Source organism: Caretta caretta, chromosome 2 (genome assembly GCF_965140235.1).
Source record: "Caretta caretta isolate rCarCar2 chromosome 2, rCarCar1.hap1, whole genome shotgun sequence".
Lineage (NCBI taxonomy): Eukaryota > Metazoa > Chordata > Testudines > Cheloniidae > Caretta > Caretta caretta.
In genome coordinates, this window is record NC_134207.1 from 214,640,219 (window position 1) to 214,667,762 (window position 27,544).

At 40.2% G+C, this 27,544-nt stretch overlaps 1 protein-coding gene across 5 annotated transcripts in view; it reads left to right on the plus strand.

Annotated features, from left to right (window-relative positions):
* CRPPA (CDP-L-ribitol pyrophosphorylase A) overlaps nt 1-27,544 on the plus strand; it is a 200,344-nt gene that overhangs the window by 149,395 nt on the left and 23,405 nt on the right. The gene's annotated exons all lie outside the window — the stretch shown is intronic.

Here is a 27,544-nt window from a genome sequence, read left to right on the forward strand (position 1 = left end):
GTCATGTCTCTCTATATCCACACTGGGTTTCTGTGTCCATTTTGGCTCTCCTATCCAAAAGGATGTTTGGAAGGATTAGGTTTTTATGGGTAAATGTTGATTTCACCACACGCACACAAACTGATGGAAAAATATTTACATTGATAATAATCAAAATTTGCAGATAGCAAACGTAAGAAAAAATGCTGCTTAAGAACTTATGAGAGTTTGATTTACTGATATTTATTTCCTATATTTTGTTATCTGATGTTCGCAGTTTGTTTTAACGTTTATAAAGCTTTAACTTTTTGAATCTCAATGTCTACTGCCATTAAATAACTGCCTGAGCCCATCCATTCATTGTCTGACCCTCCCCACATAATTTCCCTCAACTGTGAAAATATTAATAAATAAAAATAAAAGTTTAAAAAGCATTGCTATTATCCTTTGAAATGTATATATATATAAAATCAAATTCTGCCCAACCTATGTAGGTCCAACCTCCTTGGCAGAATTTGGAAACACGATATCAGTTCATAAATATAGATTAAAACACCAGTCACATTTTTACCTATCTTTCTAGAACATTTAAAGTATCTGAATTAAAATTTGATGAATTCCCATTTGGCTGTAGTAAAATTGGCCTCCTTTTTAATATGCACTCTGAGGATATACTGAGCAAAGTAAGATTAAAGACATGATTTTAAAATGAGATTTGAAGTTTGAGGATTGAGCCTTGTAGGCATGTTTGAATATAATCAATCTAACATACTGAAGCATTGTTTTACCTATGTTTAAAATATATTTTAATAACTTATCTGTGGTGAAAGACTGGATTTATCAACTGCTGGGCTGTAAATGAATGGTGATTTTTAATCCCTCAAGCATAAATATCATATTTCTTCATCATTCAGCAGTGCTTTTATTAATGTAATTACAGTAGCAAGCAACAGAGCCTGGTTTTATCTTAGTGATTATAAATGTATTGCCCAAGTTTCTAATTTTTATATCGACACAAGACATTCCCATGCATGCTTGTGAATGCACATACATATAGAGGGTTATTGTGGACTTGGAATGTCCACAGAAGAAATATGATACAAATGAACCCCCTCTCACTTTTCAGCTATTATTCTGTACAGTTAGTGTTTAGCTATTAAGAAATTAACCATATCAGTTAAAGGTGACCCACTTAATTTGTAACCCTCACCCCTCCCAAAAATATATCTGAATTGGCATCTCTGCTGCACCGATATTTTATACCTCTTAGGTACATCTCATGTGTCTATGTGTAAAGGAGCAGAATCACCCCTGCAGCACCTCCTGCTGGTCATTGGGGAAAATATCTTTTTCCAGTGCAGAGCACCCTCTGCAGGCCAGTGATCCACACAACTCCGGCCCCCCATCTCCCTCAGACCTCGGTGCCCCTTTCTCTAGGGTTCTGCCCTCTGGCAGTACCCACACACTCTGCCTCTGGGTCTCCCCTTCCTGGGGAACCCCCAACCTCCTATCCCCACCTTACCTCAGTCTGGGCTACTGCCAGTCATCACCAAGCCCCCACTCCCTGTGGCAGACTGCAGTGTAAAGGCCACTCATAATAGGCAATGGAGTCTGGACCTGTTGCCTTCCTCTGCCTCCCAGTACCTCTGTGGGCCTTGGACCAGACCTTAGATCTCTGGCTCAAAGCAGGACCAATACAAACTAAATCAGCCCAGCCAGGACTTGGTCAAGCCAGATCTTAAAAACCTCTAAGGATGGAGATTCCATCACCTCCCTAGGTAACCCAATCCAGTGCTTCACCACCCTCCTAGTGAAATCCTGTTTCCTTATATCCAACCTAAACCTCTCCCACTGGAACTTGAGACCATTGCTCCTTGTTTTGTCATCTGTCACCACAGAGAACAGCCGAGCTCCATCCTCTTTGGAACCCCCATTCGGGTAGTTGAAGGCTGCTGTCAAATCCCCCCTTACTCTTCTCTTCTGCAGACAAAACAAGCCCCGTTCCCTCAGCCTCTCCTCGTGAGTCATGTGCCCCAGCCCCCTGATCATTTTTGTTGCCCTCCACTGGACTCTCTACAATTTGTCCACATCCTTTCTGTACTTGGGGGGTGGGGAGGATGCAATACTCCAGATGTGGCCTCCCCAGTGCAGAATAGAGGGGAATAATTACTTCCCTCGATCTGCTGGCAATGCTCCTACTAATGCAGCTCAATATGCCGTTGACCTTCTTGGCAACAAGGGCACACTGCTGACTCATATCCAGCTTCTCATCCAGGTTCTTTTCTGCAGAACTGCTGCTTAGCCAGTCGGTCCCCTAACCTGTAACGGTACATGGGATTCTTTCGTCCTAAGTGCATGACTCTGCTCTTGTCCTTGTTGAACCTCATCAGATTTCTTTTTGGCTCAATGCTTCAATTTGTCTAGGTCACTCTGGACCCTAGCCCTACCCTCCAGCATATCTACCTCTCCCCCCAGCTTAGAAGGTCCTCTGAGAACTTGCTGAGTGTGCAATCCATCCATCATCTAGATCATTAATAAAGATGTTGAACAAAACCGGCCCCAGGACCGACCCCTGGGATGCTCCGCTTGATACTGGCTGCCAACTAGACATCGAGCCATTGATCACTACCCATTGAGCCCGACAATCTAGCCAGCTTTCTATCCACCTTATAGTCCATTCATCCAATCCATACTTTTTTTAACTTGCTGGCAAGAATACTATGGGAGACCGTATCAAAAACTTTGCTAAAGTTCAGATATATCACGTCCACTGCTTTCCCCATATCCACAGAGCCAGTTATCTCATCATAGAAGGCAATCAGGTTGGTCAGGCATGACTTGTCCTTGGTGAATCCATGTTGACTGTTCCTGATCAGCTTCCTCTCCTCCAAGGGCTTCAAAATGGGCTTGAGGACCTGCTTCATGATTTTTTCCAGGGACTGAGGTGAGGCTAGCCAGTCTCTAGTTCCTCAGGTTCTCCTTCTTCCCTTTTTTAAAGATGGGCACTGTGTTTGCCTTTTTCCAATCTTCCGGAACCTCCCCCGGTCACCACAAGTTTTCAAAGATAATGGCCAATGGCTCTGCAATCATATCAGCCAATTCCCTCAGCACCCTCAGATGCATTAGATCTGGACCCATGGACTTGTGCATGTCCAGCTTTTGTAAATAGTCCTTAACCGGTTCTTTAACCACTGAGGGCTGCTTACCTCCTCCCCATACTGTGTGGCCTAGGACAGCAGTGTGGGAGCTGACCTTGTCTGTGAAGACCGAGGCAAAAAAAGCATTGAGTACTTCAGCTTTTTCTACATCATCTGCCACTAGGTTGCCTCCCCCATTCATTAAGGGTCCCACACTTTCCCTGATTTTTTTCTTGTTGCTAGCATAACTATAGAAACCCTTCTTCACATCCCTTGCTAGCTGCAATTCCAGCTGTGTTTTGGCCTTCCTGATTAAACCCCTGCATGCTCAAGCAATATCTTTATACTCCTTCCTAGTCATCTGTCCAAATTTCCACTTCTTGTAAGCTTCCCTTTTGTGTTTAAGCTCACCGAAGATTTCACTGTTAAGCCAAGCTGGTCGCCTGCCATATTTGCTATTCTTTCTGCACATTGAGATGGTTTGTTCCTGCTCTCTCAATCTCCATTCTTATGTTCTTATTTAAGAAAATAAGAATTCTCAAATGACAGATATTTAAATCTGAAAAATAACAACTGAGCCAGAGCAGTTATTTTGCACAGTGCATACATGGCCATATGCTGTTCTCCTATGGCTGATGGAGCCTCTCTATGGAGACCCAGTTACAATGTGAGATGATGATGGCAAAATAATCTCAGTGTCAGTTAGCCAGGAACCCATGACAATGCAGTTATGTCTGGTGTGAAGAGCAAAAATTTGCTGTGCTTCTAGACTGAGATGACAGCAAAATTGTTAAAATGCAAGAGCATAGACAACTCATTATTATAAATGACAGCATTATGATTGTTTTCTTTCAGCATCATAATATCAGTACAATTTATGCTCTTAAACCCTCAAAAACCCTCAAATCCTAAACCCAGTTAAAATAACTCTAGGATTCTACTATAAATACATAGAGTAAAAATATCCCCAATTAAGGCTACAGCAGCTCTCCTAATTTACCCCTGTTTTATATATTTACAGCAAAATGTAGTATCTTGTTCTGAGAGCATTTGATAGAGATCTTGGGCCATGTTTTCAGCTGTGGCCAGCTGATCCTAGCTGAACCTGTCTGCTTCCAGATCATTTGCCGTTCAAAGGGGCTGGATTGCTGCAAAGAATCCATCTCCTCCAAATCATCAGCCACCATTAGTACTATGTTCGTTAGGTATAGTTAACATATAGTCAATAGTGCTTTAGCAGCCTCAACTCAGAATTTTCTTGCTTTCATGAGATGATATTAGAGCCCTGACGTTATTGTAGTAAGTTGCTTTTGTGTGTATTTAATCTTATTAGAATAAGTGATCACAGTGTATTCCACTGCTACAATTGGAATGTATTGCCAAGACATTTCATTCTTATCATCAAAGACGTTAATGTAGTTTAGTGTTGTTTTGAGTAAATATAACTAAGTGACTTTCAGCACCAAGCCATAGTTAAAAATGTAAGTAATGCACTGTCCTACATGATAAAGTGTGTCAGAATTTAGGGATGGAATCCTGGCCCCTTTCAATGGGACCAGGATTTCAACATATGTATAGATGTCTGCAGTCACAATGCTTGATCGTGTAATTTTGCTGTCAAGTAATCGTGTATATAATGGGAAAATATCCTCTGGATTTCAATTATAAAAGATTTTCACCCTTACTATTGGTATTGCCGTATTTTAGTTATAGTACTATAAGTAACATTGCTGGCATAGTAATTACCATATCTGTTCAGTCCTTAGCATCATTATTCCCTAATGTGTCTGGACTCCCTGAATGAAGGAATTTATAACAGACCACGTAGAAAGTTATGTTTAGGGTAAGATAGGAGATATAAGCTTAATCTACCTGGAGTAATACATACCTGATATTATGAACGTTAATAGAAATCTTATTTAGTACAACGCGAGTTATCTCATTAGGAAAAAATGTGTGAATATATACCGGAAAGCTTTTAATATGTTAAAAACTACTAATAAACTATGACCAGTAGTTCCTTGTTTACCAGGAAATATGAGGTGATGGTTATTTTAAAAGAAATAAATTATATTGTTTTCCTGAATCATTCTTTATCAATATGTTTTTTAAAATTTAATTAAATTTCATGCTGAAATGTGCAATTTACATGATCAGAAAAAACACCCGCATTTCAAATATCCAACTTTTTAAAAATAATATATAAAGTAATGAAGCTTGTACAGTGTTTTTATTCTTTACCAGATTTCTTGGCAGTTTTATGGTAAAATTGACCTTGGTGAGAAACCTTCATTTAAAGTGTTAATCTTCAACATTTTCATAGTTGTGCTTCATATATATGACTACTTTTTTCTGCTGTGTTTTTTAATACAGCTCTTCATTCAGTGTCAGCTTCCGAAACATTTTGGTTTTGTGGTGATACACATTTCATAGTCTCAAAGGCTATTAAGAATTTATGTCTTCTGGCTTTCATGGGTGTTAATCTATATAATTTTGTATGAAGGCAGCTTTGATATTTCTGAAACATTCTAATTTTGCACTCCACAGAAGTATATTTCAGCCAGCAGTGAATTAATAGGGACTTTTCTGAATTTTACATCTTTAGTAGCGGATGGATGCACTAGCCAATTTGTTTCAAGCGAAAAGAGCATAATGTGTGACCATATAATGGTAATTGGGGTAAGATTTTTGTCAACCATTTTACTTTGCATGGATTTCAGACACTGAAATTAATTTTTTAAATTATATCCTAGAACTCGTGCCTCTTCACCAATTTAGCACTGAACATTATACTGATCAACAGAGAGGTAGCCTCTTTGTTTATAGGAACTGCTTGATATTACAGGAAATTGAGGAAGCTGCTGCATGGAATTTTCCTTCTAGTTAGTGGAATTCACCACTTCACAAAAGCAGACTGCCATTGCCAAATCCCAGCTGCCTCCCTCGTGCTCAGGAATTAGCCTAAGGGCTTGTCTTCACTGGAATGTTGTTTGATCAATCTACACTTGAGTTAACTCTTCTCAAAATGGTTCATATAAGACAAGTCACACTACAAAACACTGAACAGCACATAGTGTTTGTAGCAGCAAGACAGAGTTTTTGTGGTAGTAGTGCAGAATAACTGATTCCTCACTGCCCTAACTGGCTTCATCCCCGATGGGCTAGCTAGCTCAAGTTTAAAGTGCCACTTAACTAGAGCTAGAGACTCACCTGTGTACAGTGGGATCGATTAAGGACATTTGAGTTATAACTCAAGCTAACACTGCAGTGAAGGGACAAAGATGGCCACATTCCTGCTCAATCTGCACCTCAGAAGCTATCTGTCACCTTCCACCTTTTAGGAGCTGCTAGGAGTTCTGTCTTCTGGGCTGTCTAATTTAATTTCATTTAATAGAGATGCTGCCTGTTCAAATCTTTTTTTTTTTTTTTTTTCATTCACTGATTTGTGTGTGTCTTCATTGTCATGTGCCCGGGGTATTTGCCTTAGCAAACTGTTCATGTTTATGGCGTTGATGATGCTACATCTAGGGATCCTTGAAATTGCTGTCTCTTTTTCCTTTGCTTACCTCCTTTAAATCTTCACCTTTAAATATTTGAATTTGGTACTGTCTTTCTTGCTATTCAAATATCTTGTTGCTGTCTCTCTTTTAAATATATTTTATATTATTTGAATATTAAAATGTACTACTAGATAATCTTTAAAGTTATTGGACTCAAATGTAAAATTTAATCTAAGTGAAAACAGTTTTGAACAGTTTACATACAATGCCATTCAGTTAATTTGTTCCCTGACTAATTTGATCAAATAATTTTTGAATCAAATTATTTGTAATATAAATAACGAGTATTATTTGGTTATTTAAATCACTGGTGATAGAAAGTTGTCAGGTAATAAGGAAAGTCACACTGCTGAATGATAGAGAAGACTAGAGGGCCCAAGCAAGTTCTATTACTCAGATATTGTTAGATTAAAGGAAGTAGTACACCCCAGGAAAGCAGGGATATATTTTTGTGCCTCTGCCTGAAGTAAGCGCCGCTCAGCAGGAGCCTGCACCCCTCCTGCACCCCAACCTATCTGCAGGTTCTGAACCACTTTCAGAACCTGCGGACAGGAGGGGAATCATATGTTTCAGAATTATGGGAGATGCTGGGCTGCAGAATGAAACAGTTCCTACATCTAAGACATATTGATTCAAGCTTTTGGTTTGCAAATGCAGAAAGACAACACTGCATAGATTTACATTCAGTTTGCATTTGGAATTATTTATTTATAACTGCGGTGGCTAGAAACTGTTTTTAAAATGACACCTTTGTTTCTACTACATTATTCTGCATCCAGCTAGATTCTCTAGTACATTTTAGGATGTCAGAATTGAAGACAATACTTGACCCTTCTAACTGTGCAGTAGGTATTCATGCCACTAATAAGCTTTTCCATTGTTTCCATAGTTCATAGCTCTCTTTCAACTCCTACATATAGGTCCACACTTCCTCTCAATCTGCAGTGGATACTCAACTAAATCAGTGCATCTCCTATGTGTCTTAGTCCCACCCACTCCGCAGCTAGCCCTGTCCACTTTGCTGCCATTTCTGGTTCCAAGGGTGGAAAAGATATTGTAGGAGACCTGTGCAGCAGCACCCCTCCTGGCAGACTTTCCACTGCTAGAGAACAGGCCCATAGTATCTTGTTGGCCTTTAATTTCTCTATATATTTATGTTTATTTATAGATTAAAAAGTAGTCAAATATTATATTCTTGAAGAAATAGCTGCAAAGCATCTAACTTTCATTCTCTCCTGTTGTTCCTGGAGAATGTTCAGGCCTTAATTAAAAGGTTGTAATACAATTTCAGCTTTCACTTTGAGACTTCTTCACATGCCATATTTTCATTTATTAAATACTTTGATTTAATATATGGAGGACAAACTGTATCATATTACATAGCACATCACAAAAATGCCATACTACAGGAAGGTAGAGTTACTTAATTCATGCAAGGTAAACAGTGAAACAGTAAATAAATCCCATTGTATGTTGTACACCTGGAAACTACCAGACATGTTTATTTGAAGGTTCATTTTAACATAAAAAACAATAGAACTCTGAACAATGTTTCTGTTGTATTAGCTGTAACCACATGTGTGTGTTCTGGTCACAAGCCACACCTGTCTCACCCACTCAATGAAGGAAAGACTATACTGTTATTGAACAAATGTGTTCTTGCTCAGTCTGTACCCAAATCCCTCAACAAAGCATCTTTACTCAATAGTAAATCTTTACTCAATCTTTACTTCCACTTTGCCTCAACTCTGTCATTCAAATCCCACATGCCCGCACCCACAATGAATTTCAAGAACTGTAAAATTTCCAGTTTGACACCCTAGAATAGAGCTGGTTGGGAATTTTTCAATAAAATGTTTTGTTGGAAAGTGCAGATTCGTTGAAATATCAGTATGTGGAAACACACTGGTTTGCGGAAACATAACTTTTGTTGCAATGGATGGATGGTCTAGGATGGAGATTCTTGTCAAAATAAGAGAGAGACCCCGGAATAGCCAATAACCTGAGAGTAGGTCAGTGCCTTATCACCCCCAGGCTATAAAGTCTCTCAAATTTTTCTGAAAAAAAAATTTCTCAAAATTTTTTCAGAGGTGTCTGGTTCATCCCAGTGTAAAAGAGACCTCTTTTTTTGTGAAACAGAATTCTTGTTTTCTGGCCAGCTCTACACTGGAGTGTTTCAGAAACCAGAGAGGCCTTGTTGCAGAATTTACTCATAATTGCAGAGTACACAAGCCTTGTATGTAGCAGATTAAATGTGAGAAGACCATTTTGGTTGTAGAGCTCTAAGAAAATGTCTGCACGTCAGTCACCGTGCCTCAGTGGATCGCAGCGGAGAATACCAGATTCAGGACAAACTGCTGAGAAATAGGACAAACTCACCCCAAACTGGTGGTTATTCTATCATAAGATATACCTAGCCAGTAGTAAAAGGAAACTTCTGTCTCGCCACACTGGTTAACAAAAAGTAAAAAATGCAGTCTCCTTTGGCATTCCAGCACTCATTTCACCACTCAGCCACCTCAACTTACAATGTGTGGTTATTTAAAGCCAATTTAATCAAACAAAGGGTCTTTCTAATCCCAAGAGATCACCCACATAGCCAGGTCACTGTATAGCTCAGCTCTTGCCCAATAATCATGTTGTTGCCAATGCTTTCGTATCTAATATCTAAAGGTTTATTTAGACAAGAAAAGACAGAGGAGAGAGCTAAAATCATCAAAGAAATCATATACATACCATCATTGCAAAGTTCTTGGATCAGGTTTGTAGTAGTGATGGAATAAACTGCTGGCTGTAAAGTCTCTGGTAACTTCCAAAAAGATTGGAAGGTCCTCAGTCCGTTGGTCTAAGTCCATAGCCCAGAGGTCAGATCAGGAAAGAGGCAAAATGGAGATGCTTCAGGAACTTGTATACCTTTTCACATATGGAGGGATTGCTCTCTGTCTTAGTTTGTGGAAAATTACAGGCACAAGATGGAGTCCAGGGACACATGAGCAAGTTACGGGCCCTTCATGCTTTGATGACTCATAGGAGTAGCCATTTTGGCTAAAGTGGCCAGAGGAAGACTCACCGGATGGGGACAAGCTTCTTCTGTGACCCATTTGAGAGATAAGTATTCTTTCATGGGCCATCAACTTGAATAGTTCATTCACAAATGTGCTGGCCAGACTGGATGTAAATTACCTTGGGAGTGTTACCCCAGGAGCAAACACATTTGAAATACTGGTACATAGTCACTATTCATAACTTTAGATACAAAGATGATACTAGCATACAAATAATCATATTTGATAGATTGTAACTTTTCCATCGATACGTTGCAGTTGTCTAACAATGGCCATGTTAATGATATAAATGATCATACACCATTACAACTTTACCCAAAGCTGCTTATGGGCACCTTATTTATTATTTTAACAATGGTTGGCTATCAAATGGTTGGGTATCAACCAATGGTTGGTTGTTGCAAAGTTGTTTGAATTTGCTCCTGCTCACATAATAACCAATAAAAAAGTGAAAATGATAGGTGCATATAGTTTCCATAGCCGAAGGCAATTCATTATGCCTCACGTGACTGGTATAACAGATGTTTTATTGGAAATGAATAGAAACTCAGACATAAAGGATAAGTTTCATTGGAGGAGTTCCAGTAATGGTGCAAAAGTGTGACGCTCATATTTTCTGCATAAACGATCTATTTTCACTGAAGCCATACCTTCACCTTTTCTTGTAAAGATGCACAGAAAGAGTTCCATGCCCACTAAGTGGTGCAGAATTATGCAACTTAATACAAAGAAATGGAATTGGACAAAAAAGGGAAGTGTCTGAAATATTTAAAACCATCAGATCCTGTAGCTTTTCCAGTTTAAGCACATTAGAGCATGCATTTCCTCTAAGAAATGCAATATTAGAATTTCCATTTTATCCAAATTACATGGATATTCTGTATCCCCACACATCATTCTCCTTGTCAACGATTTAACTGGTTTAAAGGTTTATCTATTTGTTGGTTTGGGTTTCTCAACATACAGGATTCAAGTCTTTATTTTTTGTCCTTGCTAAACTCACCAGCCACAGGCTCTGTCTGCACGATGGAGCATAGCGGTGTTAGCACACCCCTCTAGTGTAGCCAGCCTACACCAATAGAGGAGTTTTTCTTTTGATATATTAGCACCACCTCTCTGAATGAAATTAGTTACATTAACAGAAGGGCTCTTTCAACATAACTGTATCTACACTGGAGGTTTGTTGTCATTGCTGTGTCATTCAGGGCTGTGGGTTTTTTTCAAACTCGCACCCGACATGCCTATGCCGATATAACTTTTAAGCGCAGACCAACCTTCAGTTATCAATTCATATTTTTTTTTATGGATCTTTACTTTGCCATTGCAAAGGATAAAATGAAGCTCCCTATTTTAGGCTCAGGAAGGCCTTCACATGAAGGTATAACAATAGTGCAAAATCCCCCTTTAAAAAAAAAAAAAAAGAATGCACAGGCCCTATGGTTGATGTAATAGATAGAACAGATGTCTCCTGGCAAAGTGGCAGTAGAAGCATCAGAAATAGGGGGTTAGTCTTGTATACATTTGTCAGATGACTTTTGAATGATCTTATGAGTGAATTTTAGTTTCTGTTTTATGTGCTGTCTTTTCATTCGCTAGTTTTATAATGGATAGATGGCATATGAGTCTTGTCATGTTGGTTGACTGTATTTGAAATCATAACATGGAGCAAATAGTGCTTTTTGATATGCGCTGTGCACAGCTTATTGTGATGTTAAAACCTCACCTGAATATCCAAGTTCTCTGCTTTTCACAGTGTCACTACAAGCAAATCCTCCTCAATTAAAAGTAGTTACCATAATTACAACCATTATTACAGGGACAAACACAGACATGCAACTTAAAAGAAAAATAGAGGAAACAAAGCTGGAACAGCTAGCCGGTCAGTCAACAATAGCAGAACTGAGGGCTTGTCTACACCAGCACTTTACAGCGCTGAAAAATTCTCACTCAGGGGTGTGAAAAAACACTTCCCTGAGGGCTGCAATTTTCAGCGCTGTAAAGTGCCAGTGTAGACAGTGCACCAGCTCCCAAGGCTGGTAGCTACTTCCCTCATGGAGGTGGTTTTTCTCTCCCAGTGCTCTGCCGTGACTACACCAGCCACGTTAAAGCACTACTGCGGCAGTGCTGTAATATTGCCAGTGAAGACGTGCCCTCAGTCTCAGGTCACTCTCCATTCTTTCTTCTCTCCCTACCTCTTGGCCATTCGCTTAAGCCCTGGCTCTGTATATAGCATAAACTGGAAAGATGAGACACCTCTGCTCTGAGCGCCAAACATTATTTCAATAAGGTCCAAAGGGTCAGTATTCTGGGGCAGATTTCCTGCACCATTTGCTCCATCTGTGTAGCTCAGGTGGTGCAAAGGGAACAGAAACCATCCACTTGCTCCCTGTTTGGCTTCCTGTGGTGTGGGGGACTCCCTAGTGGGCATGGCACCAGCAGAGATGGCTCCTCAGCCTTCTTCCCCAAATCCTCCTGGCTTAGGAGGCAAGGACGATGAGTAGATTGAAAGTTCTGCACTGTGGTTATTCCTATCTGATATGTAGTCAATAGGGGATTGTTGTCAGATTATGCAAATTAGATTATGCAAATTAGAGCAGCCCCCAGGTTGTTCTAACCTGATCTGACGCAAAAAAATCCAGGAATCGTGACTAGTTGTAGGTTCTCAGCTGCTTCTCTCTTTCCCTTCTTCCTGACTTTGAGCTATTTAGATCCATTCAGGTCCAAACTCACGATGTGTGATTAAAAGTTTAACATGGCTGGCATGTCCCTGTGAGCTGCTGATGCTTTATGGAAAACTTGGAAAAACATTTTATTTAGAAACGGTTCTGTGTATAGTATTTTTCATGTAGTTCTCATCTCAAGTTTTTTGTTCCAAAGGATTTGTGCAGGATCTTTGTTCCTTAAGTGTCAATACATTCCTTTTTATATCCACCAAAAATCATAATTCTCTGTCTATAACACTACAGTTGCTTGCTAGTAAATGAGCAATTAGGATTACACGTACAGAATACACTTCAGGAACAAATGAACCCTTCTGAAATAATGTTTGTTGTGTGCAAATACACTTAGTACTGAAAAGTACCCTATATACAAATTATAAAGTAGTTGCACGCATATGCACACATATCCCTCGCAGTCAGTAGTTGTCTTTTACTGTCAGATAATAGTGATATATATCCTGTGAGGCAATAATTTTCCACTATAACTTTCAACTCCTGTCAGGATAGATAACATATGTTTAATTGCAAGCCCGCCAAATTTCTCACATTTGAATGTTCCACACAGAACCTATGGATAATTTAGCTCCATAAACTGGTTTCTACAATTCACTGGTGCAAACTGTACAACTTCTGTTGTTCTGGCCTCTCTACTTTACATCTGATCTCACAACCCAGAATGGCATAGGAGTTAAGACAAGCAAAAGAGAATACCCTCATTTTGGAGAAGCAGCGAGTGAGCAGAGTAGAGAATTTACAAAAATGGTGAACAAATCACATTTTGGACAGGCACATGCTTACGTATGCCTCCCTTTGATAACCCATGTTTGGAGCTGGAATATAGATTGTTTTACCGGGCAACTGAAGATATGAGTTCTAAACATTGTAAAGAGTGTTTTAAAGGTCACAATAAAATGATAAGTGCATACATTTGACAAATGACACTCTCATGCCTTAGAGATAAACTGATCGTTATTTTCATAGCCAAGGTTTTAAAAAGCATGGAGATATTTTTTCATGATAGGTTAGCACTGAAGTAAGAAATGTTTGTGGCTTTTCATGTGGAAACTGATTTGTCACAACATGGTTGACTGGGGCGTTGCAAGGCTTTTGCAATCTGTGTAAGTTTTTATACTCTGGGTTCAAAATTACAAACTTCATTTCTGTGACCTCAGACAGGATATAAACATAAGTGACATTGTTTTAATTTAAGTTTATTTTACCTGATGAAGAAAACAGGCTGTGATAATTATCTACTTTTTAGGTAAAAGGAGGAACCAAATCCAGAATAGACTTAGTCTCACAAATAACATTTCATATACTGTAACTATAAAGCATGAAGTTCAGCACACAGTTTGCATATTTAAACCTCCCCTAAATGCAAGGAATTTTAGGATTATTCTTATGGGTGTGTACATATAGAGGTCATGAATTTTGACCCTTTTGATATGAACTCACATGATACGTGAGCCTTTTGACATGAATTAACACTATTTTAATGTATTAATTTGACCGGTTTACAATCCTGATTTCAAGTTTTTAATTTTTATTTGCTCATAACACATATGTACACACACAAAAGCCTAGTGGAAACAATGTCACAAGCATAAAGTTAACACACACACCAGAAAATTCAGAGTGAAGGCTAACATATCACCTTTAAATGCCCAATGAAAGCCCAGGTATTGCAGCATGTATCATGTACTGGAGGAATCTCACAACACCTGTACTTCATAATATTGGTTAAGAAACCTTAATATCGTTTACATTTCTTTCTGTCTGAATTGTGTTTTTGTTTCTCCAGTAGGTTAAGAAACAGGAACTGATCTGATAGACTGCAATTGTCATTATAAAATAGTTTCACAGCTCTGTATAAAATGAGTGCTCTGAGACTGACTATTAATTATGTTATTCCCAAATACATGATGCCTGTTAAATATGTGGTCCTGTTTTCATGTTTGTTTTTTATTTTATAATGGTAATACAATCCAGATACTTCAGTTCAAGACTCACAGCACTTCTTGGGTGGTTAAACTCACTAGGTATTAGTCTCATGCCTTATAATGCTCCCTGAGGCACGTTACAAGTGCCTTGAAATTCACTGCCTGTCATGACTTATTATGCCTTAAATACTATCTATTGTGTAACTATGAATTTAATCACTTAAAAGGTATATTATTGACACAGTAGATGTTAATAGCCTCAGTGAGCAATATTGTGTATTACATGCCTATACCAGGTCCTTCAAAATTGTAGATCGTTGATGCAGTTGTCTGTGATGGCTCCCTCAGAACCATTAGCAAGTAAATCCATATTAAGGGCTTGTTTCTTTTGATTGACTTGGTTCTGGAGTGTCGAGTGTTTGCAGACAGCAGAATATGGGTTACACGACTATAGTTGGCTTCCACTTCCACCTACCCCATGATAATAATAGCTGTAAAAACAAAGCTTCTTATAAAAACTGTTTAAAATACTGAGCTTCCAAAGAGAGTTCCAATGAGATGGCATGTATTTTATTCAACTAACAATACTTAAGAAAAGAAGAATTTGCCCTGAAGCTACATTTGCTTTGGTAAATGTCTCTGTGCAATTAAAAAGTGACATTTTCTTTTTCTTTTGTTTGTGTTTTGGTGTCTGAAAACATTTTTAATTTGTTTTTATTTTAAGGACAATGACAGTTTTATTTAAATTGTTCCTCACTGAAGTTTATGATACATGAATGTAAACAGCCCTTTTATAAAGCTGGTGGAACTACTTTTTATTTTTAATTGTGGTTAAATAAAATGATTCATGCTTGAATTTTCTCTATAGAATTGTGGGACTGGTCATAAAATGACCCCAGAATAAAATGTAGGTTTGTGTGTTTCAGCAGCATAGAAATCCAAAGTTGTTTGAACAATTTCTAGATATTATGATTTTGTATTTATTTGGGAAAATAAGTAATTAAAAAGATTGCCACCTTTGATCTTTAATCTGCCACAGTCCGATTAGCTAGTATCCTTGGTGATATACTGGATCAGTACTGCCAGTAAGAATTACTTCACTTGCTATTTAAAGGGCATGATTCTACTTATTTAAAACAAATCTGAATCTGGAAAATTTGTGGTTCCGCTTTTTTGAAGGAAAACAAGAATTAAAAGTCCCCAGTTCTGAGGGAGACACCAGATGTGGTCCTCTGGGAAGAATATTGCTAGTCGATTAAGGAGGTTGGGAAAGGGTGAGGACTCAGTCTCGGAAAACCTCCAAAACCTTCAGGGAGTGGAAGAAAGCAAAGATTTTACAGTAGAATTTTAATTTGTGTAATGTCATGCATATACTTTGTGTGAAAGAAGTGATTTGCAGAGTTCAGTAATGAAATTACAGTAATAAATAACACAATAAGAGAGAAGTGAGGCTTAGGCAAGAAAGAAAAGCTACTTTTTCAGCTGAGGTTTGAACTGAGATGGAGAGTTAAGGTAGAAGTATACAGAAAGTGTTTTGCATCAGTAATAACGAGGCTGTGTTAAAGAAAAAGCCACGTGGAAACCATTGATAGATGGGCGGGGAGGGGAACAGAGAGAGCAAATATATATATTTACAAAGCCCACCTGCAGGCAGGAACTAGTCCATTGTGGGCTTAAAATAAAAGGTGGTGGGTGTTTTGGAATTGGATCTTGAAGGGAATGGAGAAATGCAACAATGAATTGTTTGATGATGGGTATGATGTGTACATTGCAATGTTATAGACATAGTAATAATTATTAGATAGGCAGCAGATTTACAGAACTAGGAGGAGAGATGAGGGTGTAAAATGAGGTCAAGATTACGGACATAGGGGAGTGAAATTTACTGCAGATGAAGGAGAGTTTTGAGTCAGGAAGGGAGTTTGTGGAAATGAAGTTGTACTCCAGATTGCTCTTTTTGCCCACAGAATGCTTTTTGGTTTTTGGGGCCTGGCTGAAAATCATATAGACAAACTATAAATTCTCATTATCAATACAGGCTGAGAGGGTGGATAACGTAGAGTCATTAGACTGTCAAAAATATTGCATTTAAGAGTAATTGTTAAAGTGGAAGCTTAAAGCTAAACTTGAAAAAAGATGAGTGAGAGTAAATATCAAAGAAGAGGTAAAAACAGCCCTTTAAACGTTAGCACAAGAATATTCATCCTTGACTATCACCTAAATCCAGAGTTAGACACCTAAATAAATAAGTGGCAACTTCTGTTGCTGTGAAAATCAGCCCAAAAGCCAGCAATGTTATCACCCTGAAATGCCCAACTACAACTGTGTGAAATTTCTCAGACAAATAGTTTATTTGCCGAAAAATGCAGTTTCAGTTAATTCGAAACTATTTGCAAATTTGACATTAATTTGTTGAATAGTTTTGGCCAAATTGTTTGGGGTTTTTTTTTTTGTTTTTTTGGGTTTTTTTGAGGGGGAGGCAGGGAATATTTAGAATATCTGCAGGAGGAAAAAGAGGTGGTCCCATTGCTTGCCTTTCAACTGTTGATCCAGTGGTTAGGGCATTCACCTGTGATGTGGGAGACCCAAGTTTATTCCCTGCTCTGCCTAGTGTGGAGTAGGGATTTGAACAGGGATCTCTCCAAGTGCAGGAGAGTACCCTAGCCACTAGGCTGCGGGAAATTGTGTTGTGCATCTTTCTCAATCTCTCGTGCTGAATCTGTTCCACTGGGTATAAAAAATAGTTTGTGGAACAGGGACATGAACTTGGATCTTCTCACCTCCCAGGGAGTGCCCTAATCACCTGGCTATAGAGTCACTCTTACTTGCTTTCTCTGGCTCATTATTCACCACTACTTCCTCCTCCTCCCTTTGTGTGAGTCTAGCTCATCATTTCCTTTGCTTTTATGTTAAAGAGTGTGTGGCAACAAATCAAAGCAGTTCATTGTAGATTGAATGAAATATTCCATTTGACTTGGAACTAAATTTGTTGACTTTTTTGATTTGCTGACATTTTTCAGCTTTTTTGATACAGGTCGGACCATTTTTGTTTTCATTTTTCAGAATTGCCACTGAACTGACAAATAGGTCATTCACACATCTGTAATTGTAACACAATTTGTATTAAAGGGTACAACTTAAACTTTTTCCACAGGTCTAAAAATTGTGTCTCATTTCTGTAATGTAGAAAATTGCCAGGAAATGGGGAAAATAGAGGATTTTGCTTACTCTTTCATTTTTGAGTTATAGCCAGCAAATAACCTCAAGAAATAGGTTGAATCTTATACATTATTTGTGCGCCTATTTGCAATTTTATGTTCAGTTCATCTTTATTTTTAAGAAACATCCAAAATATGTCATAAGGGAGTTAGACAGTGTTTATTTAGAGTCCAACTCACTCCTTGCACCACACCCAAGTAACTGAACATTGTGTGGGAAACTCTGTGGAAGGAGAGAGGAATCTGAGGGGGAAGTCACCCCCACCAACCTGCAGTGAGGCTGTAGGGCAAAAAACGCAACCTCTTCCTGGCAATTCTTCCAGCTTATGGGTTAGAACAGGGGTGGGCACACTACAGCCCGTGGACCACATCTGGCCTGCCAGCTGATTTAATCCAGCCCTCAAGCTCCCGCTGGGGAGCGGCGTCTGGGGCTTGCCCAGCATAGGGGCAGCCAGGGGGCTCCGCATCCTGCCCCTGCCTGAAGCACCACCCCCGCAGCTCCCATTGGCCGGGAACTGCAGCCAATGGGAGCTGCAAGATGGTGCCTGCAGACGGGGCAGCCACGCAGAGCCACCTGGCCGCGCCTCCACGTAGGAGCCAGAGAGGGGACATGGTGCTGCTTCTGGGAACTGCTTGAGGTAAGCACTGCCTGGAGCCTGCACCCCTGACCTCTTCTGCGCCCCAATCCCCTGCCCCAGCCCATATACCCATCCTGCCCTCTGCCCTTTGATCACAGCCCGGAGCACCCTCCTGCACCCCTCATCCCCAGCCCCACCCCAGAGCCTACACCCCCAGCCAGAGCCCTCCCACACCCCCATGCCCCAATACCCTGCCCCATCCCGGAGCCCCCTCCCACACTCTGAACTCCTTGGTCCCAGCCCAGAGTCCCCTCCTGCACCCTGAACTCCCCAGACTCAGCCCAGAATCTGCACCTCCAGCAGAGCCCTCACCACCCTCTGCACTCCAACCCTCAGCCCCAGCCCGGAGCCCCCTCCTGCACCCTGAACTCCTCATTTCTGGTTCCACCCCAGAGCCCGCACCCCCAGCCAGAGCCCTCACCCACTCCCGCACCCCAACCCCAATTTCATGCACATTCATGGCCCGCCATACAATTTCCATACCCAGATGTGGCCCTCAGGTCAAAAAGTTTGCCCACCCCGGGTTAAAATATTGGCCACTGCTCTTTTATGGCTGGAGTTAGGGCCATTGGATCTGTATAAGAATAGCTTCAGTAGCTTTGAGGCTGGCGTGGGGTGACCTTCCACAATTCATGTAGGTGGTAGAGCTGCTCACAGAGGGTCTGAGCCAACACTCATTCAAATCAGTGGAAGTCTTTGGTTCCCATTGATTTCAAATGACTTCGGATCAAACCAAATGCTAAATGCTGTGAGGCACTCAGTGCTTGAGTGAATTTCACTCTTATAATAGAACTTGTTTTAATCATAATAATGGGAAATGTGTTTTGATTTTTCTAAGAATCATTTCCTTATTTGAATTCCTATTGCAGGAAAGTTTTTGTCTTTGGGGACATATAAAACTGCAAGTATCCATAGGAAAGTGACTGGGGTTTTGAAGATATTTTGAAAGGAGACTGTGGTAACAATTAAATAGTAGTTAAAGACTGTGCAGCATGGAAACTTCCCAGGGGTAGGCATTTTTGCTGCTTTTATTATCCAGATTAACGTATAACATAGATGAAGGTGTAGGTTAGTATTGAGTAATAATGTTAACAAAGAGTTGTGGATGCCTTCATAGGTCATGAACTACTCATCTGTTTTCATTTTTATTAAAATACTGTAATTATTGAGTGCAGTTAATTCATCCTTAAACCGTTAATGCAAAATTAGTTTGTTGTTCCTTTAATTTTTATAATTGGTTCTTCATTACCTTTTTCTTTAATCTGTCATTTCAAATAGCTTTAGCTTTTTAGAAAAGTCCTGGTTATTTTACAAGTGTTTTATCTTTTGAAGTTAATTTTAGTTTGAGTGTGGGTGTTTGTATAGGAACAGACTATTGTGTTAATGGGTTTGGATTGATGATTGATATTAGCTGGCAGAAAGATGTGAACGACCCATCTTGACAAACTATAGGTTTTATTTAAGAGAACATCAGTGACATCCATATTTATCTTACTGAACTAACACAGTCTAGAAGAGAACTTGAATGTAAAAATAAGGATATTTTTCCCCTTAAGGATAATAAAATTTATTATTCTCAAAAAAGGATATTTGACCTTTTAAATTTAAGGATGTTGGAAATGCTATTTTTAATCACTTAATTTGCAAGCAGCTATTATACCGTGGCTATCGTATATTTGTTTGCATAACATCCATGTGATGTTCAAGTCAGAGATACGGTACCATATGGAAACATACTCTGCCAGCCTCAAATACTTTAGCTTAGAACACAGAAAAGGGATCCAGGAGTGTTATGTAACAATCACAATAAGATTACTTTCAAGGAGTCATACTGGGAGCAGTGATGTTGGTATCCCAGAGATCTCGTTCGTTTATTTTGTTTGAGAGTCTGACATCATCCAGTGATTCCTCAATGAGACCTGTTCCTCATTTTGCAAGTGCTCACAGGTTTACTCTTCAGATCCCTCGGAGAGGTCCCCTCAAACCAGTGTCTTCAGAGGTGGACCTTTTTTAGTTTCTGTGACATCACTAGATGGGTGAGAGAAATGAACTTTGTTACATACACATGCCTGAATCTTCAGTTCTTTCCTGAAAATGTGGACTTCCCTCTCCTGCCAGAATTCATCAGGAAGATGAACATGGAATTCATCAACAAAGCTGTTATTCTCTATACCCTTTCTAGAGGATTAAACATGTATTGAAGTTCTTTCTTGTTCACAAGAGCTCAGAAACGTTATGCAGTCAGTCTGTTTCGAGGAATACCAGATGAGAAAAGGATTGCATCTTACCTACCTATGAGAAGTAAGGGCCTGCATTCATAGATGGTCAAATATCATTCTGCCAAAGAGGTCGTAGCTCCCTGGGCCACATGTGACCTGAGACTTTGACTTCCAAAGTGTGTTAGGCTGCAGTGTAGTCATTCCCCACCCCCAGTTTCTATCATTTGGATCTATCTACATTGGTGGATGCCACCTCTGGTCACAGAGTTATTCAACTCTCACAGTAAAGGCAGGCCCCTTCTCGCTATCTACATTCAATGCACATCTTGGGATGTAAGCTCTTTGGGGCAGGGATTGTGTCTACCGCTGTTTGTACAATGTCTACCACAATGGGGCCCTAAGTACAATCAGAGTCTCTCAGCACTACCATAATATTAATAAATTTTAAAATTAGCATCCTATTGGTATAAGAGAGAGAAAACCTGGATTTGTGCTGGAAATGGCCCAACTTGATGATCACTTTAGATAAGCTATTACCAGCAGGACAGTGGGGTGGGAGGAGGTATTGTTTCATGATCTCTGTGTGTATATAATATGTGCTGCAGTTTCCACGGTATGCATCCGATGAAGTGAGCTGTAGCTCACGAAAGCTCATGCTCAAATAAATTGGTTAGTCTCTAAGGTGCCACAAGTACTCCTTTTCTTTTTACAGACAGGAAGATTACTTACTGTTAATTTCTTTCATTGTAGTTCTCCCTTCTTCCATTCAACATCCCCTTTCCTCTTGTGAAGAGGTACCACCTTACATCTTTACATCTCTTTATCCCATTTCTCAACTCATTAACTTCTTCATCACTCTGGAAGTTTTCTCATTCTGTTGGAAAGTTGGCCATCCTTAGGCCCTACATACAGCTCTTGACTTTGCCTTTATTGTCTTGATTCTTTTGCTTACTTGCTTTCCAGTGGTGGTGCCATAATACTGTATGTCTTTGACTGTTCCTGTTGGTAGGATGGGAGGGAACGGCTGTACGACAAAGTGTGAGGTGCCACAGAAACACTAACCTAAACCAAATATGTTATATGCCTTTTTAATTCCTCTCTCTTCCTTTGTTTGCTAGCTAACGTGGTGGTATTAGAGACTACAAACATGGCAATAATTAGATATTATATCTTATAGCAAATACTGGTAACTGGAGCTTATTTTTTCATACTTTTTCAAAATTTAAAATAAATATATGGTGCTTCATACTTTTATATTATCATTAAAGTGGGATGTGAATGATAAGATGAAAGTTACTTGGCTAGATGTTTAATTTTAAATATTAAGCTGCAATTCGGCTGGTGTAAGTCAAAGTAGCTCCATTGACTTCAAAATGCAATTAAAGTATGAAGGGTTCATGACTTGTTCACTGGGCTGTCCCTTTTTACATTAGGGTCTGATGCTGCAAAGTGCAGAGAACTGTGCTGAGGGAAGTCAACTCCCATTGAAGCTATCTGTGTAGGGCATCTTGCAGCACCAACCCCTTAACAGTGAGCCCCTGTGGTATCTCTGCACTGCAGCCGGGATAAAAGGAATCGTGTGGACATTGCATCTCCAGCAGAGATTCAGGCTAGCCACCTGAGCTCAGAGGTCAGGTGGGCTTGATAGCCCGAGCAGCAACATCTACCTCTATTTTTAGCTCGCTAGCTCAAGCACCACTGGCACAAGTCTGTCCCCCTGGGCTGGAAGGCTTGCTTCCAGCTGCAGTGTAGAATATACTGTGTGCTGCAACTGCCCACGTCTCATTGTTTTCTGCACACAAGCACACAGTGAACCTTGGGCTGCTCCAAACCTTGATCTTGACATCATGAGAGAGCAATCAACACCACAGGAAATTAGAGCACATAGTGTAGTGTGCAGCAAGCATGTGCGTGTAATTGAGGACTTGGGGTCAGACCCATTCTCAGTGTAATACCAGAGTAACTCTGTTGATGGCAACTCTGGTGTAACTGAGATTGGAATCTGGCCTCTAAACTACTAAACTGGCATTGTTGCCCAAAACTATTGAGCAAAACAGCAAAGGGCAACGTAAACAATAGCCTAGAGAATGCACTCACGTGTGGTTTGCCCCTCAGAGTCTCTTGTGTTCAGTTTATTATTCTCCCCGGAGGAGATTTTTTCATTTTGTTTTGTTACAGCATTTCCTGTGAACCATCTTAAACAAATTACCTACAATCAAGGGGAATGTTTCTAATCAATTAAGTAATTATTGTGACCTTATGCTAGTATTTCAAATTACTTACAGCCGATAGGAGTTGTATTTAATGTAGATTTTAACAACTAATCAGAAATAAGTAAATTAAAATGTATACAAGTTTTGTAGCCTTCTTTTCCTTTCTATTTTTGGAGGGGAAGGAGTTCTGTTTTAACATTTAGATTATTCTTTATGAAATCAGTACATTCAGGAAACCAAAGAAGTTTGCATTAGGCTGAGGGAATGGAAAAAATGCTAACATTTCCTCTGCACTGTTTTTCAGTGCCCCACAGGAGATTCTAGTGCATGGCTCCCTCTCAACAAACACCTTTCCATTTTGGTACAATAATAATAATAACAACTAAATGTTGCTCAGCTTTCCTGCATATTGCTGATAATATGAAGATCACAAAACAAATGTTCATCATTTTTCAGTATAAACCAGAGCTTATACCTTCATATGCCAGAGTCTGTCATCCACAACAACTGAAGCGTTTCATGGTCTGTACTTTTTTGTTTTAGCAACTTGATCCTAGTTGTTTGCACTCCAGTGTGGTCAAATTTTCTTGAAACTGATGACAGAACAACCTACATTTTCAGTGTTTGTATGAAAATGAAAGTGAAAAATCAAACTGATGTATTCAAAATTGCTACAATTGATACAATTTGTTTCTGTTATAATCACCATAATCTGAAAATGCCTTTTCATTCATAGATTATAAGGCCAGAAGGGACCATTGTGATCATCTAGTCTGAACTCCTTTATTTAGGTACCCTCCTACATTGGGACCCTGACTCCCAAGTACAATTCTACTCCATTTACATTAGAAGACTACTGTTCCATATTTTGGCATTTTGCACGCATTATGCAAGTTATGGTTTTCTTACAAATTGGTCTAAAAATTTAATTTTCCTATTTGTATAGCATTTCCTAATGACAAGTCTTTATAAGGATCCTTCTACAGTAGATATAAGAACAAGAGATTGATTATTATTACAAGGTAATAGTGTTGATGTAATATACTTAGACATCTATGATGCATTTGACTTGATTACACAACATTTTGATGAAAAATCTAGACCGATATAAAGTTAACATGGATTAAAAACTGGCTTAATTGATAGTCTCATATGTAACTGTAAATGGGGAATCATCATCTAGCAGATTTGTTTTCAGTGGGGTCCTGCAAGGATTGGTTCTTGGCCCTACTCTATTTAACATTTTTATCAATGACCTGGAAGAAAATATAAACCCATCACTGATTTTTTATGTGTGGATGATACAAAAATTGCGGGAGTGGTAAATAATGAAAAGGACAGGTCACTGATTTAGGGCGCTCTGGATTGCTTGGTATACTTTGCAAAAATGAACAATATGCATTTTAATATGGCTAAATGTAAACGAAAAAAAGATTTGGGGGTTGTGGTGGATAATCAGCTAAACATGAGCTCCCAGGGTGAGTTGTGGCCAAAAGAGCTAATGGGTTCTGGGATACATAAATGGGAATCTTGAATAGGACTAGAGAGATTTGTTTTACTTCTGTATTGGGCACTGTTGTGGCCGCTGCTGGAATACTGTGTTCAGTTTTGGTGCCCACAATTCAAGAAGGGTATTGATAAATTGGAGCGGGTTCAGAGAAAAGTCATGAGAATCATTAAAGTACTAGAAAACACGCCTTATAGTGATAGACTGAAGGAGCTGTTTAGCTTAACAAAGAGAAGGTTAAGGGGTGACTTGATTTCAGTCTATATTACCTACATGGGAACAAATATTTAATAATGGGCTCTTCAGTCTAGCTGAGAAAGGTATAGTATGACCCGATGGCTGAAAGTTGAAAGTAGACAAATTCAGACTGGAAATAAGTCTCAAATTTTTTGTGGTGAGAGTAATTAACTATTGGAACAATTTACCAAAGGTAGTGGTGGATTCTCCCTTACTGACAATTTTTAAATTATGATTGGATTTTTTTTTCTAAAAGATCTGCTCCAGGAATTCTTTTGGGGATGTTCTATGGCCTGTGTTGTACAAGAGGTCAGACTAGATGATCACAATGGTCCCTTCTCCTGTAGAATCTAGGAACAGTACCTGCTTAAGAAGTGTGAGTTCATATATGCCTGTTCACTCCTTGTATATTAGCCTGTTGTTACTAGAGAGTGTATTTGACTATCACAATAGCATCTTTGTGACCTCACTCAGTAACAGAAATAATTGTTTAGAACAAGCTGAAAGATGGTGAATATGAAATTAAATAATATATTAGAGAACAGACTGGCTAGTTTGGTTACATAGAAAAGATCCCGAATTGATTTTAAATAATGTGGGAGTGGGAGTCAATATCATCCTGGCCACTAGAAAATAAGTAGGAAGTAGGAATATTTCTCTCTCTCAGTCCCAGGATTTTTAAAAATAAAATAACTCTCCCCTTGATATCTCCCAAATCTCCTTAGATTACTTAGCAGGAATGGGGGGAAATGTTTTATTTTTTGGCAGTCTGCTTGGGTACCAAAATGTAAGTTTTGTTCACCTTTTTTCAAAATACTGTCTGAGTAAAACAATATTAGAACACTTCTGTTGCCTCTACATTTTCTTCTTTCTCTGGCAATCTCTCTCTCTTTCCCCACTTCTTCCCACTTTCTCCGTCCTATGTTCCGCTGGCTCTCTCTTTCTGTCTAGTAGGGAGAGCTACAGTCATCAAGTAATGCTGATCTCTGATGTACTTTACACATGGTTTTACCTATTAAGGGGAACTGCCTCGGACTGTGTTAAGCAGATTTCACTGCGCTGCTAGCTCCATGTGTCAGGAACTTCCTTACGTGAGCCATACAGTAACTCAGGCTTCTGATGGGGCCAGTGGTACTGTAGTAGTCTGTAAATGATTTGGATGACTGGGGTGTTTATGTGTAGTGGGAGGCCAGGAATGAGTAGCATGTTTCTCTGAATGCGTGTATGTGGTGGGTCTGAGAGGCATTCTTGGCCTCCCACAAAACATAACATCCAAGCCATTGAAATCATTTACAGACTACCACAGTCCATCAGTCAGCAGAAGGTCTACCACACTTAGGGTATGTCTACACTACGGAATAAGGTCGAATTTATAGAAGTCAGTTTTTTAGAAATTGATTTTATATATTCGAGTGTGTGTGTCCCCACAGAAAATGCTCTAAGTGCATTAAGTGCATTAACTTGGCGGAGTGCTTCCACAGTACCGAGGCTAGAGTCGACTTCCGGAGCATTGCACTGTGGATAGCTATCCCACAGTTCCCGCAGTCTCCGCTGCCCATTGGAATTCTGGGTTGAGATCCCAATGCCTGATGGGGCTAAAACATTGTCGCGGGTGGTTCTGGGTACATATCGTCAGGCGCCCGTTCCCTCCCTCCCTCCGTGAAAGCAAGGGCAGACAATTGTTTCGCGCCTTTTTTCCTGAGTTACCTGTGCAGACGCCATACCACGGCAAGCATGGAGCCCGCTCAGGTAACCGTCACCCTATGTCTCCTGGGTGCTGGCAGACGCGGTACGGCTTTGCTACACAGTAGCAGCAACCCATTGCCTTCTGGCAGCAGATGGTGCAGTACGACTGGTAGCCGTCCTCGTCGTGTCCGAGGTGCTCCTGGCCACGTCGGCTGGGAGCGCCTGGGCAGACATGGGCACAGGGACGAAATTTGGAGTGACTTGAGCAGGTCATTCTCTTTAGTCCTGCAGTCAGTCCTATTGAACAGTCTTACGGTGAGCAGGCAGGCGATACGGATTGCTAGCAGTCGTACTGTACCATCTTCTGCCAGGCAGGCAAGAGATGAGGATGGCTAGCAGTCGTACTGTACCATCTTCTGCCGAGCAGCCATGAGATGTGGATGGCATGCAGTCCTTCTGCACCGTCTGCTGCCAGCCAAAGATGTAAAAGATAGATGGAGTGGATCAAAACAAGAAATAGACCAGATTTGTTTTGTACTCATTTGCCTCCTCCCCTGTTTAGGGGACTCATTCCTCTAGGTCACACTGCAGTCACTCACAGAGAAGGTGCAGCGAGGTAAATCTAGCCATGTATCAATCAGAGGCCAGGCTAACCTCCTTGTTCCAATAAGAACAATAACTTAGGTGCACCATTTCTTATTGGAACCCTCTGTGAAGTCCTGCCTGAAATACTCCTTGATGTAAAGCCACCCCCTTTGTTGATTTTAGCTCCCTGAAGCCAACCCTGTAAGCCGTGTCATCAGTCGCCCCTCCCTCCGTCAGAGCAACGGCAGACAATCGTTCCGCGCCTTTTTTCTGTGCGGACGCCATACCAAGGCAAGCATGGAGGCCGCTCAGCTCACTTTGGCAATTAGTAGCACATTAAACACCACACGCATTATCCAGCAGTATATGCAGCACCAGAACCAGGCAAAGCGATACCGGGCGAGGAGGCGACGTCAGCGCGGTCACGTGAGTGATCAGCACATGGACACAGATTTCTCTGAAAGCATGGGCCCTGCCAATGCATGCATCATGGTGCTAATGGGGCAGGTTCATGCTGTGGAACGCCGATTCTGGGCTTGGGAAACAAGCACAGACTGGTGGGACTGCATAGTGTTGCAGGTCTGGGACGATTCCCAGTGGCTGCGAAACTTTCGCATGCGTAAGGGCACTTTCATGGAACTTTGTGACTTGCTTTCCCCTGCCCTGAGGCGCAATAATACCAAGATGAGAGCAGCCCTCACAGTTGAGAAGCGAGTGGCAATAGCCCTGTGGAAGCTTGCAACGCCAGACAGCTACTGGTCAGTCGGGAATCAATTTGGAGTGGGCAAATCTACTGTTGGGGTTGCTGTGATGCAAGTAGCCCACGCAATCAAAGATCTG